General features: G+C 52.4%; 1 protein-coding gene across 1 annotated transcript in view; it reads left to right on the forward strand.

The window, feature by feature from the left end:
• Positions 1-11466: 11466 nt before the first annotated feature.
• The window catches only part of USP18 (ubiquitin specific peptidase 18), a 35205-nt gene continuing 32175 nt past the window's right edge, over positions 11467-14496 (forward strand). Inside the window, exon 1 of the mRNA XM_075341959.1 lies at positions 11467-11542. The gene's annotated coding sequence lies outside the window, so the exon portion shown is untranslated. The remainder of the gene's footprint in view (positions 11543-14496) is intronic.

Raw genomic sequence — 14496 nt, forward strand, 5'->3', positions numbered from 1 at the left:
CCTGACAGTGCCAGTGCTGCACCGGCTGCCCCCTGATGGTATGTACACACTGTGCCTGACAGTGCCAGTGCTGCACTGGCTGCCCCCTGATGGTATGTACACACTGTGCCTGACAGTGCCAGTGCTGCACCGGCTGCCCCCTGATGGTATGTACACACTGTGCCTGACAGTGCCAGTGCTGCACCGGCTGCCCCCTGATGGTATGTACACACTGTGCCTGACAGTGCCAGTGCTGCACCGGCTGCCCCCTGATGGTATGTACACACTGTGCCTGACAGTGCCAGTGCTGCACCGGCTGCCCCCTGATGGTATGTACACACTGTGCCTGACAGTGCCAGTGCTGCACTGGCTGCACCTTATACACGAAAAACATGAGGTTTGGTTCCCTTTAAGCACAACAGAATATATGGGCAAAAACACAGCAGAAAAAAATGCAGCATTTACACCACGTGTGAACACGGACTAATTGTCCAAGCAAAGTGGATGAGACGTCATGAAATCTCCGCCCCTGGTGCGTGTGCAGACGCCGCTGAACTCTGCGGATTTGGTGTTTTTTTTTTCTTTATAAGCTTCAGGATTCACATCTGCACCAAACATGTATCAAATAAGGGGACAATGCATAAAAAATACCGCAAACACTCAATAATCAGAGGAGATTGTTATCGCACTCGTGGTGCGGACTGCGGCAGAAAAAAACACAGCATTTACACTACGTGTGAACATGGCCTCAGCGATACATTTTTAATACATTTTTTATGGGTTTTAATAGAGAAAAATAATAAATTGCGACATTTTTTTTTTTACAACATTTACTGATCCTATAAATAATCTGATCGCTGTGTTGGGTCATTACGATTACAGGAACATTTTTATAAAAAAAAAAGTATAATAAAAGTACATTCTATTTTTTCTATTATTATTTTTAGTAATTTTATTAGAAGAGAAAAAAAAATCTTTTCCTCTTCCTCTAGAATATAGGCTACAGAGACGCTGCTCTGTACAATGGAGCTCTGTGTCCTGTGTAATCTGCTGTGTAATCAGAGGCTGCATTCTAGGTTCATCTATATAAAATACTCCTTCTGACATCATCATTCCTAGTGGCTCAACAGCTAGAACAGCTACCAGGGCTGCAGGACACGTGTGACAGTTGCTGGTTTGAATCCAAGGTAGTAAAAATAAAGAAGTCTTTTTTATAAATGTATTTTTTTCCTCATTTCTTAATAGTATTTGTTTAGGGGAACAAATAAATCGGACTCTTTCCTTCACCTACAAAGAAATGCAGTATCTATCTATCCATCTATTATATATCTATCCCTCTATTATCTATTTATCATGTATTTATCTATCATCATGTATCTATTATATATATCCCTCTATCTATCTATCCCTCTATCTATCTATCTATCCCTCTATCCCTCTATCTATCCCTCTATCTATCTATCCCTCTATCTATCCCTCTATCTATCCCTCTATCTATCCCTCTATCTATCCCTCTATCCCTCTATCTATCCCTCTATCTATCCCTCTATCTATCTATCTATCTATCTATCTATCCCTCTATCTATCCCTCTATCTATCCCTCTATCTATCCCTCTATCTATCCCTCTATCCCTCTATCTATCCCTCTATCTATCCCTCTATCTATCCCTCTATCTATCCCTCTATCCCTCTATCTATCCCTCTATCCCTCTATCTATCCCTCTATCCCTCTATCCCTCTATCCCTCTATCCCTCTATCCCTCTATCCCTCTATCCCTCTATCCCTCTATCCCGCTATCCCGCTATCCCGCTATCCCTCTATCCCTCTATCCCGCTATCCCGCTATCCCTCTATCCCTCTATCCCTCTATCCCTCTATCTATCCCTCTATCTATCCCAATAATCTGCTTCTTGTTCTGGTTTCTCTACTGCAATACAGAGGTCAAGATTACCAAATCTTCCTATGGTTTTCAATACAGGCAGCGGCTCAGTGGTAGAGCTACTGTCTATGGACAATGAGAATTTAATTTATTCACTGCACTGAGGAGAGGAGCAGGGACATCAGCTATGAGCCGCGGGACTGCGGGCAAGAGCCCTGAAATCGGGACAGTCCCGCAGAATCCAGGACGGTTGGGAGGTATGCGGACCAGCTGTGCAGAGCGCCCCCTACTGATGGCCGGACCAGCTGTGCAGTGCGCCCCCTACTGATGGCCGGACCAGCTGTGCAGTGCGCCCCCTACTGATGCCCGGACCAGCTATGCAGAGCGCCCCCTACTGATGGCCGGACCGACCACTCAAGCGCTGTTCTCAATTTACCTTCATGTCTCCTATTTCTTCAAAATTTGTGGCTCGTGAGCCGGACCCTCCCTTCTCAGTGTCTGTAATGTCTGATATTGTCTGTACACGTCCCCTCTGATTGTACAGTGCTGCGGAATATGATGGCGCTATCAGGGCCGTATTTACCATTAGGCACCCGTGGTCCCGTGCCTAGGGCGGCAGGATGCAGGGGGCGGCACCTTCTAGCAGTAAAAAAAAAATTATTTTTTTTTTACACATTCATTAAATCCACTGTATTTTCGGAGGGGGGAGAGGCGCACCTTTATTTATTTGTATCCGCGTCAATTAAGACGCGAATGCAGACAAACTGCGGCAGTCGGGCACAGAGAGCTGATTGACCCCGGAACTGCCGGCACCTGCACTTCCGGGGTCACAGGCGCGCCAATCAGCTCCTTCCTCTGTGCTGCGTCCAATGCTGTGTGGATTTCACATGCAGAGCTCACAGCAGGACGCCGCAGAGGACGCCGCGATGGAAGCCGGTGTCAGAAGAGGATACTCACGTGAGCCAGGAAGATGGCGGGCCCTGGAGCAGGAAAGTGCTCGCAGAGCTGAAGATTCATAAGGAGCATGGGGGTGTCTCTAATGCAGACTGGAGATCTGCGTATGGGGTGGGAGGAGAGAGGCTGATACTGGGGGAGACTTGGGGGAAGAGAAGCTGATACTGGGGGAGGCTGGGAGGAGAGAGTATGATGCTGGGGGAGGCTGGGAGGGGGGAGGCTGATGTTGCGGAAGGCTGGGATGGGGGAGGCTGACGCTGGGGGAGGCTGGGAGGAAGGAGGCTGATGCTGAGGGAGGCTGATGCTGGGGGAGGCTGGGAGGAGAGAGTCTGATGCTGGGGGAGGCTGGGAGGAGAGAGGCTGGTGCTGGGGGAGGCTGATGCTGGGGGAGGCTGGGAGGAGGGAGGCTGATGCTGGGGGAGGCTGGGAGGAGGGAGGCTGATGCTGAGGGAGGCTGGGAGGGGGGAGGCTGGGAGGAGAGAGGCTGATGCTGGGGGAGGCTAGGAGGAGGGAGGCTGATGCTGAGGGAGGCTGATGCTGGGGGAGGCTGGGAGGAGAGAGGCTGATGCTGGGAGAGGCTGGGAGGAGAGAGGCTGATGCTGCGGGAGGCTCGGAGGAGAGAGGCTGATGCTGAGGGAGGCTGATGCTGGGGGAGGCTGGGAGGAGAGAGGCTGATGCTGGGGGTGGCTAGGAGGGGGGAGGCTGATGCTGGGGGAGGCTGGGAGGAGGGAGGCTGATGCTGAGGGAGGCTGATGCTGGGGGAGGCTGGGAGGAGAGAGGCTGATGCTGGGGGAGGCTGATGCTGAGGGAGGCTGGGAGGAGAGAGGCTGATGCTGGGGGTGGCTAGGAGGGGGGAGGCTGATGCTGGGGGAGGCTGGGAGGAGGGAGGCTGATGCTGAGGGAGGCTGATGCTGGGGGAGGCTGGGAGGGGGAGGCTGATGCTGGGGGAGGCTTGGAGGAGAGAGGCTGATGCTGGGGGAGGCTGATGCTGGGGGACGCTGGGAGGAGAGAGGCTGATGCTGGGGGTGGCTAGGAGGGGGGAGGCTGATGCTGTGGGAGGCTGGGAGGAGGGAGGCTGATGCTGAGGGAGGCTGATGCTGGGGGAGGCTGGGAGGAGAGAGGCTGATGCTGGGGGAGGCTGATGCTGGGGGAGGCTGGGAGGAGAGAGGCTGATGCTGGGGGTGGCTAGGAGGGGGCAGGCTGATGCTGGGGGAGGCTGGGAGGAGGGAGGCTGATGCTGAGGGAGGCTGATGCTGGGGGAGGCTGGGAGGGGGAGGCTGATGCTGGGGGAGGCTGGGAGGAGAGAGGCTGATGCTGGGGGAGGCTGATGCTGGGGGACGCTGGGAGGAGAGAGGCTGATGCTGGGGGTGGCTAGGAGGGGGGAAGGTGATGCTGGGGGAGGCTGGGAGGAGGGAGGCTGATGCTGAGGGAGGCTGGGAGAAGAGAGGCTGATGCTGGGGGCAGAGAGGCTGATGCTGGGGGCAGAGAGGCTGATGCTGGGGGCAGAGATGCTGATGCTGGGGGAAGCTGGGGGAGAGAGGCTGATGCTGGGGGAAGCTGGGGGAGAGAGGCTGATGCTGGGGGAAGCTGGGGGAGAGAGGCTGAAGCTGGGGGAGGCTGGGGGGGAGAGAGGCTGAAGCTGGGGGACGCTGGGGGGAGAGAGGTTGATGCTGGGGGGGCTGGGGGGAGAGAGGCTGATGCTGGGGGAGAGGCTGCTGGTGAAGGCGGGGGAGAGCGGCTGCTGCTGGGGGAATAAGGGGCCAATCCTAGAGACAGAGGACAAGGGTTGAGGGATAGTGCAATGACAAAATCGATGGCGGGGGAGTGTAAGGACTCAGAATAAGAGGGGAGCAGCATTGGGAGCTCATTATGGAGAAGGGGCAGCATGTGTGGGCTCAGTATGGAGTTGAGCAATGTAGAGGAGTCAATATCAAGAGTGGGGTAGTGTGTGTGTGTGGGAGGGGTGTCTCAGCATAAGCGTTAGTGTGGTAGTCTTAGTATGATGAATGGGGCAGCATGGAAGTGTCTTTATGAAAAAGAGGAAGGCAGCATTAGGAGCTCATGGAGAGGGGCAGCATGCATGGGACATTGTGAGGAGGGGGCAGCATGCATGGGACATTGAGAGGAGGGGGCAGCATGCATGGGACATTGTGAGGAGGGGGCAGCATGCATGGGACATTGTGAGGAGGGGGCAGCATGCATGGAACATTGTGAGGACGGGGCAGCATGCATGGCACATTGTGAGGAGGGAGCACCATGCATGGGACATTGTGAGGAGGGGGCAGCACGCATGGGACATTGTGAGGACGGGGCAGCATGCATGGGACATTGTGAGGGGGGGACAGCATGCATGGGACATTGTGAGGAGGGGGCAGCATGCATGGGACATTGTGAGGAGGGGGCAGCATGCATGGGACACTGTGAGGAGGTGGCAGCATGCATGGGACATTGTGAGGAGGGAGCAGCATGCATGGGACATTGTGAGGAGGGAGCAGCATGCATGGGACATTGTGAGGGGGACAGCATGCATGGGACATTGTGAGGAGGGGGCAGCATGCATGGGACATTGTGAGGAGGGGGCAGCATGCATGGGACACTGTGAGGAGGGAGCAGCATGCATGGGACATTGTGAGGAGGTGGCAGCATGCATGGGACATTGTGAGGAGGGAGCAGCATGCATGGGACATTGTGAGGAGGGAGCAGCATGCATGGGACATTGTGAGGAGGGGGCAGCATGCATGGGACATTGTGAGGAGGGAGCAGCACGCATGGGACATTGTGAGGAGGGGGCAGCATGCATGGGACATTGTGAGGAGGGAGCAGCATGCATGGGACATTGTGAGGAGGGGCAGCATGCATGGGACATTGTGAGGAGGGAGCAGCATGCATGGGACATTGTGAGGAGGGGGCAGCATGCATAGGACATTGTGAGGAGGGGGCAGCACGCATGGGACATTGTGAGGACGGGGCAGCATGCATGGGACATTGTGAGGAGGGAGCAGCATGCATGGGATATTGTGAGGAGGGGCAGCATGCATGGGACATTGTGAGGAGGGGGCAGCATGCATGGGAAACTGTGAGGAGGGAGGAGCATGCATGGGACATTGGGAGATGGGGCAACATGCATGGGACATTGTGAGGAGGGACAGCATGCATGGGACATTGTGAGGAGGGGGCAGCATGCATGGGACATTGTGAGGAGGGGGCAGCACGCATGGGACATTGTGAGGACGGGGCAGCATGCATGGGACATTGTGAGGAGGGAGCAGCATGCATGGGGCATTGTGAGGAGGGGCAGCATGCATGGGACATTGTGAGGAGGGGGCAGCATGCATGGGAAACTGTGAGGAGGGAGGAGCATGCATGGGACATTGGGAGATGGGGCAACATGCATGGGACATTGTGAGGAGGGGGCAGCATGCATGGGACATTGTGAGGAGGGTGCAGCATGCATGGGACACTGTGGAGAGGGCAGCATGCATGGGACATTGTGAGGAGTGGGCAGCATGCATGGGACATTGTGAGGAGGGAGCAGCATGCATGGGACACTGTGAGGAGGGGGCAGCATGCATGGGACATTATGAGGAGGGGGCAGCATGCATGGGACACTGTGAGGAAGGGGCAGCATGCATGGGACATTGGGAGGAGGGGGCAGCATGCATGGGACATTGTGAGGAGGGGGCAGCATGCATGGGACATTGTGAGGAGGGGGCGTAAAGCATGGGACATTGTGAGGAGGGGGCAGCATGCATGGGACATTGTGAGGAGGGGGCAGCATGCATGGGATATTGTGAGGAGGGGGCAGCATGCATGGGACATTGTGAGGAGGGGGCAGCACGCATAGGACATTGTGAGGACGGGGAACAATGCATGGGACATTGTGAGGAGGGGGCAGCATGCATTGGACATTGTGAGGAGGGGGCAGCACGCATGGGACATTGTGAGGAGTGGGCAGCACGCATGGGACATTGTGAGGAGGGGGCAGCATGCATGGGACATTGTGAGGAGGGGGCAGCATGCATGGGACATTGTGAGGAGGGGGCAGCATGCATGGGACATTGTGAGGAGGTGGCAGCATGCATGGGAAACTGTGAGGAGGGAGGAGCATGCATGGGACATTGGGAGGAGGGGCAACATGCATGGGACATTGTGAGGGGGGACAGCATGCATGAGACATTGTGAGGAGGGAGCAGCATGCATGGGACATTGTGAGGAGGGAGCAGCATGCATAGGACATTGTGAGGAGGGAGCAGCATGCATGGGACATTGTGAGGAGGGGGCAGAATGCATGGGACACTGAGAGGAGGGGGAAGCATGCATGGGACATTGGGAGGAGGGGGCAGAATGCATGGGACATTGTGAGGAGGGGGCAGCATGCATGGGACATTGTGAGGAGGGGGGCAGCATGCATGGGACACTGTGAGGAGGGGGCAGCATGCATGGGACATTGTGAGGAGGGGGAAGCATGCATGGGACATTGTGAGGAGGGAGCAGCATGCATGGGACATTGTGAGGAGGGGGAAGCATGCATGGGACATTGGGAGGAGGGGGCAGAATGCATGGGACATTGTGAGGAGGGGGCAGCATGCATGGGACATTGTGAGGAGGGGGCAGCATGCATGGGACACTGTGAGGAGGGGGCAGCATGCATGGGACATTGTGAGGAGGGGGCAGCATGCATGGGACATTGTGAGGAGGGAGCAGCATGCATGAGACACTGTGAGGAGGGGGAGGCATGCATGGGACATTGGGAGGAGGGGGCAGAATGCATGGGACATTGTGAGGAGGGGGCAGCATGCATGGGACATTGTGAGGAGGGGGCAGCATGCATGGGACACTGTGAGGAGGGGGCAGCATGCATGGGACATTAGTAGGAGGGGGCAGCATGCATGGGACACTGTGAGGAAGGGGCAGCATACAAGGGACATTGGGAGGAGGGGGCAGCATGCATGGGACATTGTGAGGAGGGGGCAGCATGCATGGGACATTGTGAAGAGGGGGCAGCATGCATGGGACATTGTGAGGAGGGGGCAGCATGCATGGGACATTGTGAGGAGGGGGCAGAAAGCATGGGACATTGTGAGGAGGGGGAAGCATGCATGGGACATTGTGAGGAGGGGGCAGCATGCATGGGACATTGTGAGGAGGGGGCAGCATGCATGGGACATTGTGAGGAGGGGGCTGCAAGCATGGGACATTGTGAGGAGGGGGCAGCATGCATGGGACACTGTGAGGAGGGAGCAGCATGCATGGGACATTGTGAGGAGGGAGCAGCATGCACGGGACACTGTGAGGAGGGGGCAGCATGCATGGGACATTGTGAGGAGGGGGCAGCATGCATGGGACATTGTGAGGAGGGAGCAGCATGCACAGGACACTGTGAGGAGGGGGCAGCATGCATGGGACATTGTGAGGAGGGGGCAGCATGCATGGGACATTGTGAGGAGGGAGCAGCATGCATGGGACATTGTGAGGAGGGGGCAGCATGCATGGGATATTGTGAGGAGGGGGCAGCATGCATGGGACATTGTGAGGAGGGGGCAGCATGCATGGGACATTGTGAGGAGGGAGCAGCATGCATGGGACATTGTGAGGAGGGGGCAGCATGCATGGGACATTGTGAGGAGGGGGCAGCACGCATGGGACATTGTGAGGACGGGGCAGCATGCATGGGACATTGTGAGGAGGGAGCAGCATGCATGGGACATTGTGAGGAGGGGGCAGCACGCATGGGACATTGTGAGGACGGGGCAGCATGCATGGGACATTGTGAGGGGGGACAGCATGCATGGGACATTGTGAGGAGGGGGCAGCATGCATGGGACATTGTGAGGAGGGAGCAGCATGCATGGGACATTGTGAGGAGGGGGCAGCATGCATGGGACCTTGTGAGGAGGGGGCAGCATGCATGGGACATTGTGAGGAGGGGGCAGCATGTATGGGACACGGTGGAGAGGGCAGCATGCATGGGACATTGTGAGGAGGGGGCAGCATGCATGGGACATTGTGAGGAGGGGGCAGCATGCATGGGACATTGTGAGGAGGGGGCAGCATGCATGGGACACTGTCAGGAGGGAGCAGCAAGCATGGGACATTGTGAGGAGGGGGCAGCATGCATGGGACATTGTGAGGAGGGGGCAGCATGCATGGGACACTGTGAGGAGGGGGCAGCATGCATGGGACCTTGTGAGGAGGGGGCAGCATGCATGGGACATTGTGAGGAGGGGGCAGCATGCATGGGACCTTGTGAGGAGGGGGCAGCATGCATGGGACATTGTGAGGAGGGGGCAGCATGCATGGGATATTGTGAGGAGGGGGCAGCATGCATGGGACATTGTGAGGAGGGGGCAGCATGCATGGGACATTGTGAGGAGGGGGCAACATGCATGGGACATTGTGAGGAGGGGGCAGCATGCATGGGACATTGTGAGGAGGGGGCAGCATGCATGGGACATTGTGAGGAGGGGGCAGCATGCATGGGACATTGTGAGGAGGGGGCAGCATGCATGGGACATTGTGAGGAGGGGGCAGCATGCATGGGACATTGTGAGGAGGTTGCAGCATGCATGGGACATTGTGAGGAGGGGGCAGCATGCATGGGACACTGTGAGGAGGGGGCAGCATGCATGGGACATTGTGAGGAGGGGGCAGCATGCATGGGACATTGTGAGGAGGGGGCAACATGCATGGGACATTGTGAGGAGGGGGCAGCATGCATGGGACACTGTGAGGAGGGGGAAGCATGCATGGGACATTGTGAGGAGGGGGCAGCATGCATGGGACACTGTGAGGAGGGGGAAGCATGCATGGGACATTGTGAGGAGGGGGCAGCATGCATGGGACCTTGTGAGGAGGGGGCAGCAAGCATGGGACATTGTGAGGAGGGGGCAGCATGCATGGGACATTGTGAGGAGGGAGCAGCATGCATGGGACATTACGAGGAGGGGGCAGCATGCATGGGACATTGTGAGGAGGGGGCAGCATGCATGGGACATTGTGAGGAGGGGGCAGCATGCATGGGACATTGTGAGGAGGGGGCAGCATGCATGGGACATTGTGAGGAGGGGGCAGCATGCATGGGACATTGTGAGGAGGGGGCAGCATGCATGGGACCTTGTGAGGAGGGGGCAGCAAGCATGGGACATTGTGAGGAGGGGGCAGCATGCATGGGACATTGTGAGGAGGGAGCAGCATGCATGGGACATTACGAGGAGGGGGCAGCATGCATGGGACATTGTGAGGAGGGGGCAGCATGCATGGGACATTGTGAGGAGGGGGCAGCATGCATGGGACATTGTGAGGAGGGGGCAGCATGCATGGGACATTGTGAGGAGTGGGCAGCATGCATGGGACATTGTGAGGAGGGGGCAGCATGCATGGGACATTGTGAGGAGGGGGAAGCATGCATGGGACATTGTGAGGAGGGGGCAGCATGCATGGGACATTGGGAGGAGGGGGCAGCAAGCATGGGACATTGTGAGGAGGGGGCAGCATGCATGGGACACTGTGAGGAGGGGGCAGCATGCATGGGACGCTGTGAGGAGGGGGGCAGCATGCATGGGACATTGTGAGGAGGGGGCAGCATGCATGGGACATTGTGAGGAGGGGGCAGCATGCATGGGACATTGTGAGGAGGGGGCAGCATGCATGGGACATTGTGAGGAGGGGGCAGCATGATGTGACGTCAATGTGCAGATCATATTTCATAATTGAGGAAGGTGTGGTGGGTATAATTTATAAGGGAGGGCAGTGTGTAGTTTATTAGGGGCAGTGTCACAGTCACAGTATATAAGTGGGGACGGTGTGGTGGGAATATTTTATACTCATGCTATGTTTTGATGTGCCTGTGGTGATTCCCATGGGGGGGGGGGGGTTAGTGCCCTTCGTTTCTCATTGATACTTTTTCAAGTGTTTTACAGAGTAGATCTGCCTTAAACAGATGTCGTGTGCGAAAACTCAGTGTGAGGCTATGTGCGCACGTTGCGTAAAAAACATGCAGTTACGCTGCGCTTTGTAGCGCAGCGTAACTGCATGCGTCCTGCGGCCCCTGCACAGTCTATGGAGATTGTGCAGGGGCCGTGCGCACGTGGCGTCTAAGAGCGCAGCGCTTCGGCTACTGCCGAAGCGCTGCGCAAAAAGAAGTGACATGTCACTTCTTTCCTGCGCTTTGCCGGCAGCTCCTGCTCTGTCTATGGCAGGAGCTGCAGGCGGAGCGCATGGAATCGGCGCTCACTACGGACATTTCTGCAGCGATCTAAAGCGCACATGTGCTCTTCAGATCGCTGCAGAAATTTCTGCAGGGCTAGTACGCAACGTGCGCACATAGCCTTACGTTGTCACTAAGGGGCGCGACCACTTAAAGTGCCTAGGGCAGCACGAAGGCAAAATACAGCCCTGGGCGCTATAGAAATAAAATACATTACTGAAGATCAAATAAAAGTGTGAGATGCAAACAGAGCCCCTCCTCTCCTGTGCAGCATAGCAGGGGTTAATGTGCAGCGCTCTGTGCAGGGGTTAATGTGCAGGGGCCCCGCTGCAGGATTCTAGTTTAGTTTCATTTTCCTGACTGAGGAGAGAGAAATGAAACTCAAGAGGGAGAGAGCGAGTCCTGGATGTGAGCGAGCGACAGAGGAGGGAGCGTGCATGTGTGCGAGCGGAGAGGAGCAGCTGCAGGTATATAAAGGAGGAGGCGCGCACCGCCCGGACCTGCCGCACCGATCAGCCCGCTGTGTAAGTACAGAGTGTGTGTGTGTGTATATATATATATGTGTGTATATATACTGTATATAGTGCGCGGCGGATGCAGACAGAAAAGGGTCTCTGTGCAAGCACATTACACAAGCTCTTTGCAGCCCAAAAGTTTATCAAAATGCAGAATTCTACCTGCATCGGAGGCAGGAATGGTCCCCGACCTCCGGATCCCGATATAGTGTATACATTATATATATATACACAGTGTATATATCTGCTGGATCTCGGGTTGTTTCCTTCCAGCTGTGATGATCTATTCCACATTCTTCTGCTGGTGACGGACATTATTCACTTTCTATGTTGGTTTCGCTTCTATTAGAGGAAAAGAATAACAAATACGTAGAGAAACATTACACATATATACAGTATATATAAAAATATAGATATAGATATATATATATATACACATTAATGCAAAGATACACACACAGCTCTGGCAAAAATGAAGACTCCGCTGCACAATTCTCAGTTTTTCTGATTTTCCTCTTTATATTTATGAGTGAAATGTGAATTGTTCTTTTATTCTATAATCTACTGACGACGTCTCCGAATTTCCAGCAATAAATTCTGTATTTTCTGAAAATGAGAAATGGTGAAAATAACAGAACAATGCACAAATAATGCAAAGAAAACAAGGTCCTCATCATTTACACACAACAATATAATAATGTTTTACCTCTGGAAGATTCAGAAATCAATATTCTGTGGAATAACCATGATGTATAATCCCAGCTTTCCTGCGTCTTGGCCGCTTTCCTCCAGTCTGTCACACGGCTTTTGGGTGACGTTATGCCCCTCCTGGTGCAGAAATGTAAGCAGATCATCTTTGTTTGATGGCTTGTGACTATCCATCTTCCTCTTGACTCCAGAGGTTTTCAATGGGGGTTCAGGTCTGGAGATTGGGCTGGCCATGACAGGATTTTGATGTGGTGGTCCTTCATCCACACATTGAGTGACCTAGCTGTGTGGCATGGCGCATTGTCCTGCTGGAAAAACCAGTCCTCAGAGTTGGGGAACATTGCCTGAGCAGAAGGAAGCAGCTGTTTTGTCTTGTATGTGGCTTCATACGTCCTTCACAAAGTTTAATCTGCCCAATTTCTACAGTAAAGTAATCTCTGATGAGTAATTTTCAGCTTTGCCCCACACCTGGTCGTCTAATGGTTAGATGGAGACCTGGAGAGGCGACAAGCCACAGTGTCTGCACCCACTGTGAAATCTGGTGGAGGATCAGTGATGATCCGGGGAGGCTTCAGCGAGGCTGGAATTGGGGAGATTAAACTTTGTGAAGGACGTATGAATCCAGCCCCACACAAGGTCTGAAAGGAATGCATTGTTTTGTTACTTTGACCATTTCTTAATTTTTGCCATAGCTATATACAGTTTATATGTATATATGTATATACATTAATGCAAATATATACATACAGTATATACACATATATTATATAGCTACAGTTAGCACACACCTGTATATACAGAGAATTACACAGTCGAATTATTTACAGAAGCATGGACGGATATTACATATATGCAGGATATTGGCTTTACTTACACGAGTCCTATTTCTTATATATAATATATAGAATTTATAAATATATAGAAAAGATATAAATAGAAAACGTTTCATCTTCTCATAGATCTTATTCTTTCTTTTCCTTTCCCAGTAATGTTGGGAGCGTTCTGTATTCTAGAGCGAGGAGATAACAATGCAGAAGGACAGAGGGAGGGATAGATAGATAGATAGATAGAGGGATAGATAGATAGATAGAGGGATAGATAGATAGATAGATAGATAGATAGAGGGATAGATAGATAGAGGGATAGATAGATAGATAGATAGATAGATAGATAGATAGAGGGATAGATTGATAGATAGATAGATAGATAGATAGATAGAGGGATAGATAGAGGGATAGATAGATAGATAGATAGATAGATAGATAGATAGATAGATAGATAGAGGGATAGATAGATAGATAGATAGAGGGATAGATAGATAGATAGATAGATGGATAGATAGATAGATAGATAGATAGATAGAGGGATAGATAGATAGATAGATAGATAGATAGATAGATAGATAGAGGGATAGATAGAGGGATAGATAGATAGATAGATAGATAGAGGGATAGATAGATAGATAGATAGAGGGATAGATAGATAAATAGTGGGATAGATAGAAAGAGGGATAGATAGAGGGATGGATAGAAAGATAGAGGGATAGATAGATAGATAGATAGATAGAGGGATAGATTGATAGATAGATAGAGGGATAGATAGATAGAGGGATAGATAGATAGAGGGATAGATAGATAGATAGATAGATAGATAGATAGATAGATAGATAGAGGGATAGATTGATAGATAGATAGATAGATAGATAGATAGATAGAGGGATAGATAGAGGGATAGATAGATAGATAGATAGATAGATAGAGGGATAGATAGATAGATAGAGGGATAGATAGATAAATAGTGGGATAGATAGAAAGAGGGATAGATAGAGGGATGGATAGAAAGATAGAGGGATAGATAGATAGAGGGATAGATAGATAGATAGAGGGATAGATAGATAGAGACAGGGATAGATAGATAGATAGATAGATAGAGGGATAGATAGATAGATAGATAGATAGATAGATAGAGGGATAGATAGATAGATAGATAGAGGGATAGATAGATAGAGGGATAGATAGATAGATAGATAGAGGGATAGATTGATAGATAGATAGATAGATAGATAGATAGATAGAGGGATAGATAGAGGGATAGATAGATAGATAGATAGATAGATAGATAGATAGATAGAGGGATAGATAGATAGATAGAGGGATAGATAGATAAATAGTGGGATAGATAGAAAGAGGGATAGATAGAGGGATGGATAGAAAGATAGAGGGATAGATAGATAGATAGAGGGATAGATAGATAGA

The sequence above is a fragment of the Anomaloglossus baeobatrachus genome, chromosome 4, assembly GCF_048569485.1.
Source record: "Anomaloglossus baeobatrachus isolate aAnoBae1 chromosome 4, aAnoBae1.hap1, whole genome shotgun sequence".
Lineage (NCBI taxonomy): Eukaryota > Metazoa > Chordata > Amphibia > Anura > Aromobatidae > Anomaloglossus > Anomaloglossus baeobatrachus.